Here is a 23,620-nt window from a genome sequence, read left to right on the forward strand (position 1 = left end):
TGCCTGGGGGAGAAATGTGAGGCTGTCTGCTCCTGAAAAGATTTACATCCTCGGAAACCCTGTAGGGGCCCTGTGACTCGAGAGCAGTGGGTTTGCATGTTTGTTTGGTGTACTCTCATTATTAGCAAGAGACCTGATAGCATTACTAACTCAGTGTTCTCATCACCTACAATTATTAGTTTAAAAAAATACAAAAACTAGTGAGCCTATAGGACAGGGTAGAACTGCTCTTGTGGGCTTTTGAGGGTGTAACTGTTTATGGAGTAGAATGGCCCATCTTTCTCCCGAGGTGGTTTCGAACGGTATGTTAGTATCTGTGCAGTTTTTTATTTCTTCTCATCATGATTTCCTATGCAGTCAGAGTTATTGTTTGCTCTGTTACTAGAAAAGGTTCTGTGAGACTCAGTAAGCCTGGGAGAGCAGAGCTACTGAGTGGGACAGCCAGGTTTAGAATCCAGGGTTAGTCCCCCCTTTACCCCGCACCACATCCCCCCCAAAAAAGCCTGTATTCTAATGGCTGTTATACATCATGTAACATTTGTCAAAGAGTTATTACCTTTGATTTTTCTATTAAAGACGGTGTATAGTGTTTTAAGGAGCCCTTGTAGCCCTGTGGGTGAAAGTTTAGGCTTTGTGCTCCCGTAAAGAGCGCAGTCGCAGCCATCCACAGAACCAGTTCAACCTGTCAGTGAGTCAGAGCTGATACAATAGCAGTGTGTTTGGTTTGGTCTTCGGAGGCACTGTGGACGAAGCATAGGGCTAACCATAAAGTCAACAGTTCAAATCCACCTGCCACACTATAGGAGAAAGATGAGACCATCCACTCCTGTAAAAATATGTAGTGTCTGAAACCCTGTACAAGGCCACAATGTGTCAGAATTAACTCAATAACCATGGCATAAGTGTGGTTTTGTTATTTTAGTATAGTTCAGCATTTTTCCCTTCTTGTTTTATATAGTTGGAAGTTTTGTACTTGTATTAGTTATTTCAAATGTAAGCATGTGTTCTTGTGGATGTAATTTGTACTATAACATCTGTGTTACTTTGAGGACTAAGGTGAGCCTGATCCAATGCAGGGTATTTTCAACTGCCTCAAGTGCACATCAAACTTGGACATTGAATAAGAAAGATCAAAGAAGTATCATTGCATTTGAATGATGATGCTGGAGAAGAGTATTGAAAGTACCACGGACTGTCGAAAGAACAAACAAATCTGTCTTTGAAGTACAGCCAGAATGCTGCTTAGAGGTGAGGCTGGTGAGACTTTGTCTCGTGGACTTTAGACATGTTATCAGGAGAGAGCAGTCACTGGAGAAGGACATTATGCTTGGAAAAGTGGTGGGGTAGGTAAAAAGAGGATGGTTTTGATGATGGAGAGACACAGTGGCTGCATCGATGGCTTAAACATAAGAACAACTGTGAGGATGGCCCAGGACCAGGCAGTGTTTCGTTCTGTTGTACAGGGATCACTAGGAGTCCCTAGCACCTAACAACGACATCTATTGAGGCAGAACCCACAGTTCAGAATATAGCTTTGTGCTTATGTTCAGTCATTTCATGCAAGTCTAAGTTATTCCATGTAATTGGTCATAGCAGGTCGATTTCAAATGGCGCCAGAAATGTTAACCAAAATAAAGCTCATCAGGAGACTGAGGGCAAAGAGCAAAGGAAACCATCACTTTCTTGAACTTTGTGTTATCTCCTTGCTTTCTCTCCATGTAAATGTGTTTGGGAATCAGTCGAATAACCCTTATCTTCACAGTGAGGTATGTTTGGTGCTATGGATTTGCTTTCACTCTAAACCATCCCATGTACAACAGAATGAAACACTGCCCAGTTCAACCTCACAATCCTTGTTGTGCATCATTTTCTCAGTGCATCAGTTTTCTCAGTGGGAGAAAGAGGGGCTTTCCACTCCCCTGAGAAGTTAGTCTCAGAAACCCAGCGGGCTGTTGCTCTGAGTCAGCATGGACTCAAGGGGAGTGAGAGCTACTCTACCAAGCATGACATCCTTCTCTAGGAACTGTTCTCACCTGACAACATGTCCAAAGTAAGTGTCTCACAGTCTGGCCAAGGAGCAATTAGAAGTAGTTGGTGAAAATCTTTCACTTGCTCGTTTAGCCTAGGACTCAAAGAACAGTGAAAAATTTCAGAAAAACGTATACTACACCTGTAAGTAGTCTTTCAATATTGGAACATTCCATGTCTTCTCTACAGAACTCCAGTTTATTTCCTTAAGAAAAAGTAAAGAGCTTTATGTTTGATTGGAGTATTTGTTCAAAATTGAAATCAACTCGCGGGAGTTATAAAAGTATGTATTTTGATTTGACAATCTAGATAAAATATTTAAAAAAATCAGAAGTCACGAAATTATATATATAGATATATAGATATATAGATATATAGATATATAGATATATAGATATATAGATATATAGATATATAGATATATATATATATTCCCCTGAAAACTTCATTAAAGATTCATGAAGTTTCATTTTTCTTTTTCGACTTGGTCAGCATTTGAAAACTTTTCTGTATCTTTGTTCTAAAAGATGACTTTGATTAAATGCTCTTAGTACTATGAACTGAAAACTTTCTTACCACTTTTATGTTTTTTTAAAGCAGGAAATTTAAAGTTTGTTTGCTTTAGCTTGCAAAGCACTAGAACAGGACTCCCATTATAGACTCAACCGGTCAACCGAATAAGAAAATCTGGGATACCACATTTGAAAAATAACTGTCAGCAGTAGAAAATGAAGGAGAGTATATCGGGTTTATTTTAGCAGAGAAAAAAAGTTTTCTGAAGTACAAAATGGTGTGATTTCAGCTAGACTATATACCTTGTTCAGTAATTCAATAGATCTTGTCCATAGAAGGGAGCACCTCATCCTGGCCCAAATCTTTGTTCTCTGGCGATTTTGCTTTTATTCTCTTTTGGAGATGGTTCGCTATGACAAGAGCTCTTTATTTGAGGACACATTTCTCCATTCTGATATAACACTTCCATAGATGTAACATGATACACATTCGCATATAAGGGTAATTTTAAGATCAAGTTTTAAAAATATATTAAACAATGAGTAGCAGGGGGTTTGGTGAGTGTACACTTCCTAAAAATTGGAGCATATTGTATTTGGCATATACAGTCATATGTGTGTATTTGCACGTAAAAGTTTTGAATATTATGTCTCTAGAGACTAGCAGATCTCGGGTGGTAAAATTTAACCTGCTTGGCTGCTAGTCAAACGCAGGGTGTTTGAGTCCCACCAAGAGGAACTTCAGAAAAGAACCCCTGTGGGGTTCCGTTTTACTCTGACCCTTAGGCTCACCAGGAACCAGAATCCGCTGCTCAGGTGATTTCATCCTCAACCAGTAGGCCTTGGCATAAGTCATTTCTCTATTTCTCACTGAAAGCATGGATTGAATCATTTAAAGTGATAAATATGCATTGTTTGAGCTTATTCTTGCCAGTAGTTATTTCAGTAATCACATATACGTAGGCTAGAGCTTTGCTTTCAATGGAAGGGAATCGAAGTGTAAACAGAAAGAAAATCAAATGTAATTATTTAATGTTGGGTTTTTGAAAGATTTCAGTCACAGTTCTGAATTTAAAGGAATTACATTAAGAATGTTCAACAAAGTAAAATTTTAGAGTGATAAAACTAAAACATTCTTTCGGTAACCTACGTAGGGTTAAAACATTCAATTAGGATTTCCTTTGTAAGGTATCTGGAAAAAAGGTAATTATATTTATGGCTTGAAAATGTTTGAAAAGCAACCAGAAAGAATGTGCTTAAAAGCAACGAAGGACAGCCAAAGGAAGAGAACACTACATTTGTACGATGCAGGAGCTGTCTGAGCTGCATTCTCTGTATCGTGTTCAGCTCTTTAGTCACCAGCTTCTAAAAGTCCTTTCTACTAATGGGCCAGTGGTGTGAGTGGCAAAACAGGGAGGGTAGAGGAAGGGTGGGTAGGAAAGAGGGAACCGATTACAAGGAACTATATGTGACCTCCTCCCTGGGGGACGAACAACAGAAAAGTGGGTGAAGGGAGACGTCGGACAGGGCAAGATATGACAAAATAAGAATTTGTAAACTATCAAGGGCTCATGAGGGAGGGGGGAGCGGGGAGGGAGGGGAAAAATGAGGACCTAATGCCAGGGGTTTAAGTGGAGAGGAAATGTTTTGAGAATGATGAGGGCAATGAATGTACAAATGCACTTTACACAATTGATGTGTGTATGGATTGTGATAAGAGTTGTATGAACCCCTAATAAAATGATTTTTTTTAAAAGTCCTTTCTGCTGCATGAAAACATTGACTGTGTTTTCATTTCTGTAGCATATGGGAACCTTGAGGATAAGCTGTAACCATCATAAAAGGCTGTCATTCTCATTTCTCCCCAGCAGAAAGTTACCTTTACCTCGTCAGTGTGTGCAAAGGTTGAACTGGTGGCTTTGCAGCCAGGTTACTTTTGTCCCCTGTCTGACCATGCCCAGTCTTCGTTCAGTGATCACAAACAGCTACAGATGCAAGTCTTGACACATGGCAAGGCTCAGGCAAACTGCTCAGTTCCAAAGAGATTGCATTTTAAAGAGGAGATTTGGATCCAAATGACATTGCTCTGAATTCTAGAATGAAGGCGATTAGAAAGAAATTAAAACTATTGTTTTAGTAGAACTTTCTACGTATCAATTAACAGTGGCTCACTCCACTGATAGGGTGGCATCTTCATTTCTGGGTGCTGTTGTAACAGAAATACCACAAATCAATGACTTGAAAGAATAGGAATTTCTGTGCTCAGTGTTTCCATTCAAATTCAAAGCACTGGCTCTGTGAGAAGGCACGTCCTTCCAAGGCTTCAAGGAGAATTTCTTGTGGCTTCAAGGAGAATTTCTTGTCGCAGCTTCCGTAGTGCTGAACTTTTCAGTTGTTGATCTCCACGTGGTATCTCTTCCATGCTCAAACCCTTGTTTGAACTTGCTAACCCATGTCTAATCTGCTCTTTCAGAAGTGGTTGGTTTGAGGACAACTCGTGATCTGTTTTGACCTCAACAACATAACAAATGAAACTTTATTTTGAAACAGAATGTTAATCTACTAATGTAGGGGTGGGGATCCTAACCCATAGTTGGAAGAACATGGGGTTGGGCTGGGAGTGAGGGTTGATCGCTCAATCTGTAGTACTTGATGACTCAATTTACTAACACAGATAAGAATGTTCCAAAAATCCAAAAGAAAAAAGAATGCAAAATTCTTCCTTTATGCCTGAACTGGGGATGCTTTCCCTCAGGATCTGCCCATTGACTTCTGGTTACTTTCAAGGTATTATTTTAATTGCCTCTTGAAACTGCTCATACATTCTCTTTATTTCCTCATAATGTTAAAGCTTGCTGCACTTCTTTCTCTACCTTCTTCGTCTTTGAAAGCAGGCCTGGAACTATGGGTGGACATAGGCAGGTGGATGTCTGCTTCCCAAACATGCAATTAAAAGCTTACAATTACCTAAAAGTGGAACAACAACAAACACAAAACCCCCCAAAGCCAACCCACTGCAGGGGACTTGATTCTCCCATATAACAATCCTACATGTAGGGTTTCTTGAGCACACAGTCTCTATTGGAGCAGGAAGCCTCATCTTTCTCTCGTGAAGAGGCTGATGTTTAAAACGGTCATGATGTGGCTGGCACCCAAGTGCATCAACCTGTGACAGCAACACTGGTGCCTAACAATGGAACCAAACTAAAATCCAAAGTCGCTGCCACTGGGTTCATTCCGACTCATCGCTACCTTGTAGGACAGGGTGGAACTGCTCCTGTGAGTTTCCAAGACTATTGCTTTTCACTGAAATAGGAAACCTCATCTTCTTCCCTTGAAGATACTGGTGGCTTCGAACTGCTGACCTGGGGGTGTGTAACCACTCTGACACCAGGGCTCCTTTAGCAATAGAAAAATCCTTTAAGTATTATAGGCAAGTTGAATTCAAATTTTTTGAATTTTTGACATCTAGAATGTATCAATTCTTTCAAAACAGAAAAATATGGAAATACTTAAACTTGCATTTAGAAGGACAAAAAAATTAAAGCATAGAAAACAAGGAAAATAATGTCATTTGTAAATTTAGATGCAAAATACCTAAATTATGTATTAGCAAACTCAGCAGTCTTTTCAAAAGTAGCAGTCCACAGGAGCAATCAAAATTTGCTTTGTTTTTGTTTTGTTCCCAGAATGACAGCATGACTCAATAGTTGGGTATATGATCTGTATAATTTATTCACATTGATTGATTAAAGGAAAAATAAGGCATAAGCTATTATTGAAAGCCTGAAAAATGCTTTTTTGAAAAGGAATCCAAGAAATTTTAATCGATTCATAGTATGCTTATACATAAGAGACTACCTTAATCTCCTCGAGATTCATTGTTATTGTTTAGTGACCATCTGCTGAGGCCACGCTAGAATGGAATGTTCGCATTTTAACTTTCTATATTAAGTCGACTATTTTTATTGTATCTACTGAGCTGGAGTAAAAGTCAGCAATAGTTGCACATTGAATTTGCAATTGATCCACAAGCAAATTTAACTGCCGGGACACATTCTTTTTGATCAGGTTAGCTGACTACTTTACTATAAATGCATATAGAAACAGAGTATTTTCTGCCTTACGTTAGACTAAAAATTTAACAACAAATGTGGCATTAAGATGACCGTGGGTTCTCTTGCCAGAACACCTTGCACTCTGCCCAAAGACACAGTCCCGAGTCCTAGATTCGGCCACTCTGTCACTTCCCTTTAATTTCAAACTCACAGAGGGAGACCGATGCAAAGCTCAGAGGACAGAAGGCATTTCCGAGAAAGTGATATTTCTCCCATCCCTTTCGTCATTCGGAGAGGGTTCTGGTTGTGGCCCCTGACAAGCAAAGAAGCCCGTCCTGCCGGCGTAATTGATGGGTTAGTTGGGATTGGATTTTAAATTGTGTCAGTGCCATGAGGCCAGATGACTTTAAAGAACAAGAAAAACATCAGTTCCCAGGGAGAGCACATCGTTCAGTGTTGTACTTGTGTTGATGTGATTTATAAAGAAATACATTTTTCTTTCTTATTCCGTCCTACTGAGGTGGCCTCATCTTGGTATAGAATTACTAGTTAGCCCCAGGGGAAAAAGGCCTCTTCCTGTGCTGTATTCTCGACCATCACATTTTGTTTAAATCCAGGTATTACCATTCTTCTAAGGAATCTTGGTGGTGTAGTGGGATACACCCTGAACTGCTAACTTCAAGGTCAGGCATTTAAACCCACCCGACCAGATAAGGTGTCTGATCCCATAAAGACCTGAAGTTTCAGAAACCTAAGGGGAAGGTCTACTCTATCCTATATTTGATTTCAGTGAATGAGTGAGTCAGAGTTTTGGTTCTCAACTGGGCGTGAGATTGGGGATTACCCTCCCCTCACCTCTGGCCCACTCAAACCAGGGAACATTTGGCAATGTTTGGGGACATTTTTAGTTATTACATTAGGGGAAGTATGTGTTTCTGGTATCCATGGATAAAGGCCAAGGTTGCTACCAATGACCTTACATGCAAGGACAACCCATTGTAACAGAGGGCTATCAGTCCTGAACTATTGGTAGTGCCAAGGTTTTGAACACTCTAAAATATGTGATAATTATTTTTAGTAAATGGATAAAAAGAAGTGGTCAAGTAAAATGAATGAACTGAGCTTTAGGTTTTGATTGGACTGTTTTATGGCTGATTGGAATCCACTGGGTGGCAGCGAGTTTGTTTTAGTTTGAGGGTCAAAGGCAAAGTCCATACAACTGCTAGAGGACAGCTGAACGCTCTGAACTGGGTTCTCGAGGTCAGCAACTTCATTTCATTCTCCTTGTCTGTGACAGTACCTTTCTCTTGTTTCTTGTTTTTGCCAAGAGTTTTGTAATAGAATACTAACATGTGCTTCTCTTCCTTGAACGGAGTTATGAAAAAGCAAAAAAACAAAAAATGAACTCATTTAGGAGAGGCTGCAAAATAGGAGTCTTCAAATGCCTTGTCAAAATCTCTGTGTTAGGGCCATCTAAATTCCCTGATGTGGGGATTCTAAAAGGTGACATCTCGGTGATTGTTTCTGACACTCTTCTTAACAAAAATTGGTCTTGGATAGCAGAAAATCAGTACTGCAATATATTATTTTCTGAGCCAGGTTATTCATATATACCACACCCATTTGCTCTTCAGCTGCAGGGGCTCATAAATCATAAATCATAAATAACCATAATAATGTTTGTTAATTATGTGTTGGATGTTATTGTACACCTTTTATCACCCCTGCCTTTCAAAAAAAAAACATTTTTTTGTACTTTTTGTAAGCCATATTATGAGGTATATATGAGTATAGGAGCACCCATGTACAGTAATATGTCTCATTCACTGGTATAAAATGATATTTCTACAAAAGACATTGGAAGCTAAGACAAAAAATGTACATAAGATTTCATTCTTCGTTAATGGGAGCGTGAGGGCTAGTTCCAGAGGCTGTATTTGAGCCGTGATGCCATGCTGCCTGTCTGGGTCAGTGCCAATACTTGCCTTCCATATTGTTATAAAGGCGAGCTGAGCACTGATGGAGGCACTGGGGAAATCACGTAGAAACATGTGGTCTAGTGCAATTGTAAATGTACACCCCGATGTCAGTTGATTCACTTAGTGATATATTCGGTTTTGTTTTTCTATCTTGTACTATCATATTAGCTGTGATGGGTATGGATTGAGTCACATAAACACAGCCTGTCAATTGTGTCACAGCACGATGTCACCTTCTTTGTGTCACAAACCTTCTCTAGGAGGAGCTGAGCAGAGTAGAATCCTCTCCGGCCCTCCACCTTCTGCCAGAGCTGGATCTGGCATCTGGTTCCTCGCTCTCCTGCTGGATCACCTGCTGGTCCCAGGCTCATTATGAGTGTTGCATACTTTCATTGGACATGGTCTTTTGAATTATTTAAAAATACTATCCAACCAGTGACAGGTCCATGTCCAAATCATGTAAAATTTACCAGAATGTGCATCAACCTAAAAGTAAGCTTAAGCTAGGTAAACTACATAGATGAATGGGGTTATTTTGTCTTAGTTTCTGATGTCTTTTGTAGAAATAACATCTATAATATGGCTGATAACTTGAATATCACATGAAGCATACATTTTATGAATTCAAATAATTTTAAAATGGGTATTTTAGCTTATGTGCATGGGAGCTTAATTCCCCAACCCCACATATTTTGAGCTCAAATTTATGTTTAATGAGAAATTTTAGAAAATGTACAATTATCTATATTTTAATTCAACTTGTTTAGCACATAGTGATTCTTAGTTAAATGTTTGAGGATAAATGTATTTGGTTTTTTTAGCATTATTCAGAAAAATATTTGACACTTCTTTGCAAATCTATAAGGTAGCAGTATAGGAGTGTGTTGAAATTGTGTGGGAACAAAGAGTTTTTTAAGGTAATGAGTACTTCTAGTGTAATGTAACTATACTTTGTAAAACATTTGATCATTGAATGCACTGAGAAAAATAGCCTAGGTGAACAATTTAACATTGCATTTTTGTTTTCTTTCTGAAGAAAGGAAACCATGGGTTCTATTACATGGTAGAACACATTATGAAACCATATTATATATATATATTTGAAAATTAATGTATTTGCCTATGCAAACTTTATTTAGCCACCATTTGTCTGTCAGTTTGTTGTATGCACTGTGGTGGCTCGTGCGTTGCTGTGATTTTGGAAGCTATGTCACTGGTATTTCAAATGACAGGAGGGTCTTCCAAAATGAACACGTTTCAGAGGAACTTCCAGACTAAGAAAAGACAACATAGGAGGACTCGGCTGCCCACTTTGGAGGAAGGGACTGTTGAAAACCTATGCATAGCTTCAAAACACTGCCAGCTTCCGAAGGACCAATGAGTGGAAGAAGAGCACTGAGAGAGACAGTGCTGAGTACAGGCCCTTAAGCCACAGGGCACTGAGGAGGAGCTGCCTTCTGAGTGGAGTGGACCTTAGTGATGTGAATCTGATTCAATCTATGGAAGTGGGGCCAATGAGATCATCATTTGCTGATGGGGTATGGCTCAAGGTGAAGAGAAACAGCTGCAAAAATTTGCTAACAATCAGATCTGGGAATGTGACATATATGAACCTAGGAAAATTGGAAGTAGTCAAAAATGAAATGAAAGCATAAAAATTGATATCCCATGCATTAGTGAGCTGAAACGGTCTGTTAATGGCCATTTTGAATCAGAAAATTATCTTATATACTATGCTGGGAATAACACAAGAGGGATACATGGAATTCATTGTCTAAAAGGACACTACAAATAAATCATTAAATATAATGCTCTCTGTAAGAGGGTTATATCTATCTACCTTCAAGGAAATCCAATCAATACAATTATTATTCAAGTTTATGCACCAACCATGAAATTAAAAAAAATCCAGGATAGATAACCCCCTCAGAGCCAACAATGAGAGTAGAGGTGCCAGAAGGATTGGGGGAGGGTGGAAGGAGAAAAGAGGAATCAATCACAAGGTTCAACCTAGAACCCCCTCACAGGGGGCCAAATAATGGAAAAGTGGGTGAGGGGTAACAGAGGATGATTTAAGATATGAAAATAATAATGTATAACTTATCAAGGGTGCATGAAGGAAGGCTGGTGGGTGAGGAAGGAGCAAGAAATGGGGAGCTGATATCAGGGGCTCAAGGGGGAAGAGAATGCTTTGAAAATGACGATGGCAGCATATGTGCAAATGTGCTCGACACACTTGATGAATGTATGGATTGTGATAAGAGATGTAAGAGCCACCAATAAAAGTAAGGGGAAAAAAGTGAGGAAGAAGTTGAAGGATTCTACAAACCACTTCAGTGGGAAATTGACCAAATATTTAATCAAGATGCATTGATAATTATGGGCGATTGGAATGCAAAAGTTAGACACAAAGAGGAATGACCAACTTGGAAAATATGGACTTGATGATATAAAGCTGTAGATCACATGATAGAATTTTGCAAAACCAATGACTTGTTCATAGCAGATACCTTTTTTTAGCAACACAAAGAAGAATTATATACATGGACTTCACCAGATGGAAACCACAGAATTCAAATTGACTAGATCTGCAGGAAGAAACAATGGCTCCATATCAGTAGCTAAAACCAGTCCAGAGGCTGACGGTGAAATAGATCATTGATTGTTCATACATTAATTGAGGGAAAGCTGAAGAAAATTAAAACAAGCTTACCAGAGTCAAAATACAACCTTGAGTCTGTCCACCTGAATTTTGAGGCCATCTCAAGAATAGATCTGACAACAATAATGACAGAAGACCTCATGAGTTGTGGTGGGAAATCAAGACCATCATTCCTGAAGGAAACAAAATGTCCTTAATAAGACAGGAAAGAAATAAAAGATCAAAAGGAATATCAGAAGTGACTGAAATTTGCTCTCAATCATAGTGTAGTAGCTAAAACAAATGAAGAAATTATAAAAGTTAAATAGAAAATTTCAAAGGCAGGTCAAGAGGACAAAGCCAAATAATATAATGATATATGCAAAGACCTAGAATGGGAAAACCAAAAGAGAATAAAAGCATATCTTAACCCGAGAGAACTAAAGACAACATTCACGCATCAAGTTGCAATCCTGGGAAATTCGATGGCAAAATATTGAATGCTGCAGAAAAAATCAAGAGGCGATGGGAAGAATGCACAGTCACTATAGCCCAAAAGATTACTCTGTCTTAAAAAACGAGGAGCTGATACCAAAGGCTCTAGTAGAAATCAGGTGTTTTGAGAATGATGATGGCAACACATGTACAGTATGTACAAATGTGCTCGACACAGTTGATGTATGTATGGATTATGATAAGAGTTGTATGAGCCCCTAATAAAATGATTAAAAAAAGAGATTAGTCTATCTCCTACCACTTCAAGAGATAGCCCATGACCAAAACTCCAGGGTGCTAAAGGAAGAGGATTAAGCCATATTGAATCCATTAGACAAAAACAAGGATCCAGGAATTGATGAAATATCCATTGTAATGTTTCAAAAAGCTAATGAAGCTCTAGAAGAAATCCATTTCTATGTCAGGAAATTTGGAAGACAGCTCCTTAGCCAGCTGTCTGGCAGAGATCCATATTTGTTCCCATTCCAAAGAAAGGTGACCCCACAGAATGCTTGCACGATAGAACAGTATCACTGATAGCACATTCAAGTAAAATTTTGCTAAAGATCACCCAACAATAGTTGCAGCCATACATTGAGAGGCAGCTGCCAGAGATTCATGCTGGATTCAGAAGAGGACATATAAGAGACATCATTGCTGATGTCACATGGATCTTGACTCAAAGTCAAGGATACCATCAAGATGTTTACTCTTGTTTTATGGACTATGTAAAGGCATCTAGATTTGTGGGCCACAATAAACTATGGGACTGGTAAAGCTTATTGAAATACCAATGCTAAAAAATAGACAAATTTATCTTTTTCTGATTATAATATTCATTTTTTAAATTTATTTTTATTAAAATATAATTTTATTGGGGAATATTACAATTCCTTTCACAGTCCATACATCAGTTGTATCAGGCATATTTGTACCTATGTTGCCATTCATCTTTTCTTGACATTTACTTTCTTTTTTTATTTTTATTTTTTTTATTTTTTAAACATTTTATTAGGGGCTCATACAACTCTTATCACAATCCATACACACATCAATTGTGTAATGCGCATTTGTACATCGTTTCTCAAAACATTTTCTCTCCATTTAAACCCCCGACATTAGGTCCTCATTTTTCCCCTCCCTCCCCGCTCCCCCCTCCCGCATGAGCCCTTGATAGTTTATAAATGGGTATTTTGTCATATCTTGCCCTGTCCGACGTCTCCCTTCATCCACTTTTTGGTAGTCTGTCCCCCAGGGAGGAGGTCACACACACTTCCATGTAATCGGTTCCCTCTTCCCTACCCATTCTCCCTTTACCCTCCCTGTTTTGCCACTCACACCACTGGTCCTATAGGGCTCATCCGTCCTGGATTCCCTGTATTTTCAGTTCCTATCTGTACCAGTGTACCTCCTCTGGTCTAGCCAGTCTTGCATGATAGAATTCGAGTCATGGTAGTGGGAGCGGGGAGGAAACCTTTAGGAACTAGAGGAAGGTTGTATTTCTCATCATTGTTACATCGCACCGTGACTGGCTCATCTCCTCCCCTAGACCCCTCTGCAAGGGGATCTCCAGTGGCCTACTAATGGGCTTTGGATCTCCACTCCGCACTCCCCCCATCATTCACTATGGTAAGATTTTTTGTTCTGATGATGCCTTACACCTGATCCCTTCGACACCTCGTGGTTGGATAGGCTGGTGTGCTTCTTCCATGTGGGCTTTGTTGCTTCTGAGCTCGATGGCCGCTTGATTACCTTCAAGCCTTTAAGACCCCAGACGCTATACTTTTTGATAGCTGGGCACCATCAGCTTTCTTCACCACATTTGCTTATGCATCCATTTGTCTTCAGTGATCCGTTCGACACCCCGTGATCACACAGGTTGCTATGTTGTTCCATGTGGGCTTTGTTGCTTCTGAGCTAGATGGCCGCTTGTTTACCTTCAAGCTTTTAAGACCCCAGACGCTATCTCTTTTGATAGCCGGGCACCATCAGATTTCTTCACCACATTTGCTTATTCACCCGCTTCACCTTCCTGACATTTCCTTTCTATTGAGCCCTTGGTATCAGCTCCTCCTTTCTTCTCATCCTGCCCCCCACCCTCATGGTCCCTTGATATATTATAAATTATTATTATTCTCATATTTCACACCGACCGCTGCCGCCCTTCCCTCATGGTTTCTGTGCTTTTCCCCGCTGGAGGGCGTGTGTGGATAGTACAGGTCGCTCATTGCAAACCGTTTCCTGTTCCTGCCCCTCCTCTCCTCTGCCTTCCACTATCATTCTGGCATCACCACTCCCCTTCCTGTCTTGACATTTGATCTCTTATCTATACCTGTGTACACGCCCACATGAAAGAAGCACATCAGCCAGTGTGATCATGTGGGACCGGGTAATAGGCATCAGAAAATCCATGATAAAAAAACAAACAAAATGATATTGTTGAAAACAAGGGGGGTGGGTCAGAGTAGAAACCCAAAGCCCATCTGTAGACAATGGAACAGCCCCCCACAAAGGGGTCACAGGGAGGGGATGAGTCAACCAGGGTGCAGTAAAGCACTGATGGAACACACAATATTCCTCTGGTTCCTGGAGGCTTCCTCACCCCCCACTATCATGACCCCAGTGCTGCTTCTCACTCTGGACTAGACCGGAGCATGTACTCAGGTACAGCTAAGTGACATATGTCTTCTCTTACGCTCTTTGGGAATCTTGTCAGGAGAGACCAGTTCGTGGAGGAGGACATCATGCCTGGTAAAGTGGAGGGGCAATGAAGGGGGAAAGCCCTCAATGCGGCGGGTCAGCAAGCAGGAACGATTGTGAGCATGGCGCAGGCCTGGGCACTGCTTCCGTACATTGTGCATCGGGTTGCTACGTGCTGGACCCCACTCGATGGCACCTAACAACCCCTGTACTCATGAGAAGTTATATCTGCTTGGAGCCTGCAAGGAAGAAGGACTGTAACGCTCTTTTCCTGCCATGTATTGATCATAGTAGGTGTTGTACGTTGTTTTAGTTCTCAGTGTTATTTTTAAGATGGGGCCCTTAAAATCTTCAGGATGTTATGATGATGAAAATAAAATATTTTTCTTATTTTGTTTAATTGTACTTTCAGTTCTTTGAACAGCATGTTGTTATAGAAAATAAATCCTAATATTAAGCAAAATAGGAAGTATGAGACACTTGTAAAATTTAAGAAGAGTACATGTGTGTGTATGCATATGCATGTGTAAATATATGTATATGTATTAAATTTGCTGCTGAGTTGTCTTAACTCAAAATTTTTTTAAAAAGTTTAAATATTTCTCTTTAGATTCTACTTAAATTGTTGTACTACCTATCATATTTATAGGCCATATTCTTAAAAAGCAAGTCTTAATTTTTAGTGTAATTTTTCTTTAGATTTCCAAAGTTCTGAAGTTTATGGAACTCTGGTTTCAACCAATTGGCTTCTTTCCAGGATAAGAAATCTATCAACCGAATTTTGGAGGCAAAATAATGATAGAAACGTGCTCCCTTCTGGAAGTAAACATTTCCCCCTAGTGGCCACAACTGGTAACTTTTCCTCACGATTGCCCTGTGAGTTCTGTACTAGGTCTGGGCTGGGCTCTTTTTAACAAAATCATTATATTGGGGGCTCTTACAGCTCTTATCACAACCCATATATACATCAATTGTGTCAAGCACACTTGTATATATGTTGCCATCATCATTTTCAAAGCATTTTTTTTTCTAATTAAGCCCTTGGTGTCAGCTCCTCATTTTCTCCCTCCTTCTCTCACCCTCCCTCCCTCATAGACCCTTGATAATATATAAATCATTATTATGTTTTACACTGATCGATATCTGCCTTCACCCACTTTTCTGTTGCCCATCCCGCTTGGTGGGGTTTATAGATAGATCATTGTGATCAGATCCCCTATCGGTTCCACCCCACTCCCTCCCCTTCCCCTCCTACCGTGTTTCCCCGAAAGTAAGACATCCCCAGAAAATAAGACCTACTTACAGTTTTGCCTCTCGCTGAAGTATAAGGCATCCCCCGAAAATAAGATCTCCCCCAAAACAAGGCCCCCCGAAGCTACCATAACTCTGGACTCTGGACAGTAGCGGCGGGCGCCGCAGTGCAGCCAGAGCAGACAGGAAGTGTGAGGTCTCTTTTAATAAATCAATAAATGTGTACCATATTCTTCATGGAAAATAAGACCTAGCGCATCTTTGGAAGCAAACATTTACATACGACACTGTCTTATTTTCGGGGAAACAGGGTAGGTAGTATGGCTATTCTCAGTATTGATCCTGAGGGGTTTATCTGTCCTGGATTCCCTGTGTTTCGAGCTCTTATCTGTACCAGTGTACAAATTTCTTGTTTTGTGTACAGATTATGAAATTAAGATAAAGATAATTGTCAATTTTTTTAGTTTAAACCATCTTAACATGTCCTTTACATAATAATTTATTGATTGATTGTTAGAGTCTCTTGAATATGATGTGGTCACAGAACACATAATTTTATTGCAAACTATAAATAGATTTTTTTTTAAATGCAAGGCTGCCTTCTTTGGCTAGGAAGCAAACCATCATTTGAAATATACAGCATCAAAGTCTAGCATTTTACTTTAGGGCAAATCATTGCTGATGTTCAATATTTATTTGTGTCATCAAATAACATGTCACTTTTTATATATGCTTTCTTTTCCCTATATATGTTTAAAATGTAATGACAAAAATCAAAGTGATGCATTTCTTGATGACTTGACATTTTTAAAAATCTCTTTTTACGATCAATTATACCTAGTGCTTATTTAGCATAATGAAATGTTATCAACATAGTAATTTCAGTCCAATCCATCAACTGTACTGTAGCAAGACCTGGTGACCTATTTCTGTAAGATTATAGCATTGAAAATCCTGTGAAGTGCAGTTTGACTCAAAGACACATGAAGTCCATATGTATCCGAATCAACCCAAGGGTGTTCGTTTGTTTCTCATGATGTTATGTAAGTATACATAGCAATGTGTTCCCATCAAGATTTATAGCCTCAGAAACCCTCGCGAGTAATGCTAGACAGTATACAGTCATAATGAGTCAGAATTGACTCAGTGGCAGTAAGCTGGAATGTTTGATTGAACAAAGTATTTTAAGTTACAAACATTTTTATACTAATTATTTCAATTAAAATATACATCTGAAGAAGGTAGTATTGTATCTATATAACCAATGAAGGAACAGAAACACAAGCCAATACATGCTAGGCCAGCATTATAACTCTCATTAAAATATATTTATGAGAAATAGTCTTATCATTTAAAAAGTCTTGATATCCACCCCTATGCTTGAAGAAATATGAAAATTATTTTATTATGTTTTTATTATTCCCACATTTGAATCATACTTAGATTCCTATAATCCCTTTGTATTCTGATTAGAACAGGTGCTGTAAATTTTAATTTATCAAACAGACATATTCCATTATTTTTTTAAATCCTCTGTTTTAACACACTGACAATGACACTTTCAGATCAATCAACAATTGCTTATTGATTAATCAGAAGACTGCTATTTTCTCTAGAACATATTAAAATCCTCCCTTTTTATGGTATAGAGAGTGCTAAACAATAAGCAATTCATACAGAATTCTAGTGCACTTTATCATGTGGCATGGTTTTATGCGTGTCATAAATAATTTGTAATTAGAAATTCTTTTGAAAAAGAACTAGTGGCCTATGCAAAGAAAAAGAACCCTTTTAATGAACGTTTCCCTTTAGCAAATTATATAAACCCAAGGAGACGATGGGAAGGCCTTTCCCATGTTATCTACTATCACTCCTGCAGTGATGGTTGCTTAGATAAGCAATGGGATTTACCTGGGATTATGATGCTAGTCATGTGCAAGGTCAGGATATTTGATCAGCCATGGCCATAGACTCATAAATTATTTTCAAAATAATTAACATGTTTTTTACATTTTATAAATCTTCAAGTTATACCATGGAAGAGTCTCGATAGGTTGTTTTCTTTTAGGAGCTAGGTGGTAATGGGGTTGAAAATAATTTGCTGATCTCACTATGAAAATTTGTTAAATCTTAAATGAGTTCAGAGTGTTTTTCTGTTTTCATCCTTGAAATGAGTGTTGCTGAAGTAGTTGTAATATTCCATCAAGTTCTCAGGGGAAATTCTGCATTTCTATTGCCTTCCTGGGTCAGTCAGTGGAAATATTCAGTGAATGGGAAACCCCAAAATAAGCACACATAATATCTTATCCCAGAGGAAATAAATAAAATTTGGGGACCAGATGATAGAATTTAAAAACAAAATAACAGAATCCTCAGTAGTAATTATCCTGAGAAAGATTTGAGGAGTTAATGTGACTTTTAGTTTTAAGATTGCTAAAAGAGAGGATATGGGCCGGTAAATAGGCAGGTCACAAAGCTCACACATGGCAGAAGAAAGTATGTATCTAGGAGCAAGTGGCAGGTGGTCCAGTTGACTAACTTAAAATCTAAACGGTATAAAAATAGCTGGAAGCAACCGAAGGATAAATATAAATCAGAGATGCAAGGTGGCTAGGAGTTGCAAAGTAGCATTTCTCCAAAAAGCACCCCTCCCTTGAATGGTTTAAATGTATCAAGTATGTGCTTATTTTTAATCTTCTACCCAGACTGGAAGGAGATCATGTAGTATTAGTCTAATGCTTTGATATTTTGAGCTGACTAATAAAAGTCTAAACTAAATGCATACATAGTTGTCAATATAATTGACCGGTTTCATGGTGACCAATGGGTCTCAGAATGGAAATATGCTCCCTCCGGTTGTCAGTGATTCACCTTTAAGAAGCGGCACAGAGGCTTGCTTTCTAGCTGCCTCTAAGTAGATTATGGAGCCCTGGTGGCATAGTACCCGCTGTGCATGGGCTGCTAACCATAGGTTCAGAAGTTCAAAACCACCAGCTACTCTGTGGAAGAAAGAGTGGGTTTTCTACTCCCTTAAAGAGTTAAAGCCGCTGAAAATCAGAGGCACCCTTCTACTCTGCCCTACAGGGTCACTAGGAGTGGACATCAACACAGTGGCAGTGAGGTGGGGTTTTTTTGGTTTTTTGTTTGGTTTGTTTGTTTTTTCTAGATAGACTTAAGCCTTCAAACTTTGGGTTAACAGTTCAAAAGTGTTCATTGTTTGCACTCATTCCTCCAAAACTACTTAACAAAATTCACTCAACTGCCATCAAGTTGATTCCAATTCAAAGCAGTGACACAGGACAGGGTTGAATAGCCTCTGCGGGTTTGAGACTGTAACTCTTAGGAGAACAGACAGCCTTATCCGTCTCTGGCATGTAACATATGACTATTGTTCTATATTTCCAAAGACTAATTTGTGGGAAAAATTTAAGTGTTCATCAATGCCAAACAGACTACTTAAATGAGGTATTAATAATTTGAAAATATCATGGTTTTCCAGTTGAAATTTGAGTTTCAGTTGGTTTGGTATGGAAGGGGCACCTCTCGGACTATGCTCTGTCCCTGAGACCAGCTTTCGTCTTTGTCACATCTGTTTCAGTCATTACTTACCTGAGTGGATGATGATTTGGGAGGCCTCGCTTAGAGTGACAAATACAGGGTGATCTAGTCTCAAGCACTGCTGTTAACTAGCTGTCTCTCAGTACTCTAGTCACAGAATGAGATAATCAGAACTATAAGAGTATCAACACTTTTGATGGCATTAATGTTGATTCTCTGTGTTGAATTCATTCATTCCCTTTGCTCTGTGGCTTTTTAATTAGGCTTTCCAGCCAGACTTTAATTAGTTTAACAATATATTGAAATCACATTTTTAAGTCCAGTGTTTATGTTTTAAATCTTAGAATTAGATGTGATCATGCAAGATGCTCATGCTTCCTCCCCCCCTCCCCATCCCACTACTCTGCTACCAGTGTTCGACACATAAAAGTACTCATCAAATATTTGTTAACTAATGCATGTGAATGCTGGACAATGAAAAATAAAAAGCAAAGAGGAACTGACGCATTCGACTTGTGGTGTTGGTGAAGGATACTGAATAAATCATGGACAGCCAGAAGAAAATGTCCATCTGTCTTGGAGGAAGTGCAGCCAGAATGCGACTTACACGTGAGAATGGCTGGCCTCTGTTTTGCTTACCATGGACATGCCAACAAGAAGCATCCCGCTGGATACAGTACAATGTCAGCAAAACACAGGGAGAGCCTCCCTGAAATGAAATGACCCAGGTTCTGCGACAATGGGCTCAAACAGAGACACTTGTGAGGATGATGCCGGGCCGCACACTGTTTTGTTCTACTGTACACAGGGTACACAGGGATGCAATCGATCAGGGCCAACTCAGGGGTATCGAAGAACAGCAACAACTAATAAAAAGTACTTGCTTCGTTTGCATTGACCATAGCATATGTCGATTACTGCATGTTGCTCTCTGTCCCTTAGACAGGACTCTTGTACTTACTTTTCAGCCCAAAAAGCAAAAGCATTCCCTTTGAGCTGGTGCCCTAAATTGGGACCTCCAGCCTAATCAACTGTGAGAAAATCAGTGTTCATTATAGCCACCAAAATTGTACTTAGGTAGCAAATCTAGACTAAACCTCAAAGCTAGTTTGGGGGATTGGTGGTGTAGGGTTCCCATTCTACTTTTGCTGTGTATCAGCCAAACCATTTTAAGACAGCATTTAATTGCCTTTTGAGGATTATCTCATATTTTAAAGTTAGAAATTTTGGCTGCATAATTGCTAAGAAAGCTTTTAGGTCTCCAAAATTATGGCATTATGAAACAGAGAAGCCTACATTTAATATTATACAAATGGACGTGTTTATTGTGTGAGCTGCAATGAAATCTGTTTTGTTGATGAACAAATACTCTATATCAAAGCTCAGTTGCGTAAAGGTAGGCCATTCATTTCCATACTTTATTCTTGCGACGTTTGCCTGGTAATACTATCAGGATAATTTGTCCCCACTTCTAGAGTTTTCTTTTTGTTGTTATAACTGTTTGTGTAAGCTTGGATCTCTGATTCCCTTATAGACACTACATCTAGGGAAATGGACGACATGGATGGTTTATAAAATCAAACGTTATCTTATTCTACTTGTTCATCCTGGCAGAGAAGACTACCAGCCAAGGTACTTCTTTAAGAACAGGCCTCTTGGTGAGCTTTTATAGGGTTAACAAAGAAACTTCATTCTCAACCCAATCAATAATAAAAGTTTATGTTGCCTTCATGTTCATGCTGTTTTTTCCTTCTTAATTTATGTTAACTTGCCATAAAAGAGGGGCACCATTTCAAAGACCTGGTGGAAACCTCAACAGGGTTTGAGTTCTTGCTGACTATTGACGGTGATCAAACCAGAACAAGCTTTCAAGATGTGGATTTCTTTTTATTGACTTGCCCTTTGAAAACTGTCCTATATTTAGAGAGACACTTTATATAAACATTCCCAAAATATTAGAAGCCTGATAGCTATATTGTTGAATATAAAATATTTAATCGCTAGTTTCTATAAATTAAAGTTTTCATAGCTGTTAGAGAAAAGTATAAAGTTTCATTTCACTTCTTTAAGAGTAGAAAGGCATTGAGGTCCTCATGAGGAGAGGTGGTATGGATATCAGTGCTGCCTGTTTATCCTTTATGCCATCTTCTCTTCCCCTTCCCCTTCCTCCTCCTCTTCCTCTTTCTCCTCCTTCTCCTCTTAGTCCTCCTCCGCCACTCCCTCCCCTTCCTCCTCCTCCTCCTCCTCCTTGTCCTAATAGTTTCTAGGTCTCTGCCCCTACCTCTGGCTTCCAGTACGAATCTTCCTTAGTCTAAGTCATTTCATGATAGTTTCCTGGCAAGAGTGCCCTAGTGAGACTTAAAGGAAGAAATGTGGTCTTTGTTCTGAGACAAATTTCTTTTTCTCCCTGTAAGGTCTGACAAAAAGCCATCACCATACATACTTCTCTTCAGCTGAGTGACAGAATAGAAACTATGTGCTCTAGTTTCAGACTTACTTTCTTTTTTTTGTATCCACTAAAGCAAACCAAACCGTGTCATCAAGTCGATAGCAACTCATAGCAAGCCTGTACCATAGGATAGAACTGCCCCTGTGACTTTCAGAGACTGACGCTCTTTACAGAAATAGAAAGCCCCATCTTTCCCCTACAGGGGGGCTGGTGGTTTCCCCCAAACCCCAGATTCACTGCTGAGTTGATTCTTCCTCATGAGGATCCCGTGGGAAAGACCAACTCTGCACTGCTGGGTTTCTGAGAGTGCCGGTCTTGATGGAGCAGTAGGACAACGCCATTTCCATTTGACATATAAGAGCCCGTTATGAGGATGATGCAGGACCAGGCAATATGTCCTCCTGTTGTGCAGAGGGTCATTATTAATCTGGACCCACCTGATAGCACTAACAACAAGGCTGATAGGAAATAAAAATTGTATCCTCAATTGTATCATAAGATAATCAGATTTATTATGTGACGTATATTCTTTCAATAACCATTTATAAGTGGTTACTATGTCTGAAGTAGTGATTTCAGCACTAGAAATACAGGTCTTAACAAACTATATGGCTATTTTCTTCATAGAGTTGATGGTGTAGATCCACACATCTTCTTATATTCCAATGCTATAACCTCTATGTATTTTCTGGAACAGTGATATTTTCATAAGAAGTGAAATGCTCTTTCCCTTCTTAGAATGAGCCTAAATCCCAATAACTTCTCTTTTGCATGACTAAGAGTTACACTATAATCTGGATTTAGTATGTGTCCCTGATAGAGCACAGCAAATGAGAAACTTAGAAAGGCAAATTACTTCTAGATATATGAATCTGGAAAACCCTGTAATCAATGTATTATTATAAAATATGTTAAATTAATGTCTATAAGGAATATTTTACCAGTGCTTTTAAGGAAAAAATCACCAGGAAGCAATCAAGATATATTGGTGTCTTGAGCAGTATATCACAACTAGTTATACCATTTTTTCACATTATCTTATGTAAACAGAGAGAAATGTTTTCAGAGAAAGCAAGTCCCCCTGAAAGTAAAACACCTAATTGAAAATATCAATGATGTCCTTTCAAAATTAAAATGCAATGCAAACAATATTTTATAATTTTTCCAAGTTAGTTTTCACCTGCACCTCAATATGCATAATGTATTATGTGTGACTATAGTTGATTTTCTTTTTCTCATTTATTGAAAATTCTTAATTGTTTGCATGAGCGATGTTGCTGAGGAAATATATATTTGTGCTTACATGTATACTTCTTAAACAGTAATATAAGTATGTGGAAGCAACAAATAGCCACCACCAGCAGCACCATCAAACCCCTCACCCCCACCCTGAGAGAGGGAGAGAGAGAGAGAGAGAATTGAGACTTGTGGCATTACATTAGCTAACTATTTTCATTTTTGTCATCACGACTAAGTATATTTAAAATTACAAAAGTATAAGGTTTCATATTTAGTACTTAGCTATATCAATATACTTATTCATACATTTACTAACATAAAAATAAAATAATCTAGAATAGCATTTTACATCCCTTTTGACAAAACTCCTAGTCAACTACCAAATTTCAAAACCAAACTCACTGCCATCGAGTCGATTCCAGCTCACAGGCACCCTGTGGAACAGAGTAGAACTGCCCCTGCTGGCTTGTAAGACTGTCACTCTAGTGGAGTACAGAGCCTTCTCTTTCTCCCTAGAGGGGCTTGTGGTTTGAATTACTGACCCTGTGGTAAACAACCCATTACCTAACCATATCCTAGCCAGGCTCCCTACTGAGTCAAAACCAAACTCACTGCCCAAATCACTGACTCATAGCGACCCTACCAAACAATGACAACAAAGCTCACTGCAATACTGCCAAGGAATTGATGCCAACGTATGGCCCTTTGTG

At 39.0% G+C, this 23,620-nt stretch overlaps 1 protein-coding gene across 3 annotated transcripts in view; it reads left to right on the top strand.

The window, feature by feature from the left end:
• Positions 1-23,620, top strand: part of KHDRBS2 (KH RNA binding domain containing, signal transduction associated 2) — a 696,574-nt gene that overhangs the window by 38,768 nt on the left and 634,186 nt on the right. The gene's annotated exons all lie outside the window — the stretch shown is intronic.

The sequence above is a fragment of the Echinops telfairi genome, unplaced genomic scaffold, assembly GCF_000313985.2.
Source record: "Echinops telfairi isolate 266 unplaced genomic scaffold, ASM31398v2 ScPeMD7_3533;HRSCAF=4204_1, whole genome shotgun sequence".
Taxonomy (NCBI): Eukaryota; Metazoa; Chordata; class Mammalia; order Afrosoricida; family Tenrecidae; genus Echinops; species Echinops telfairi.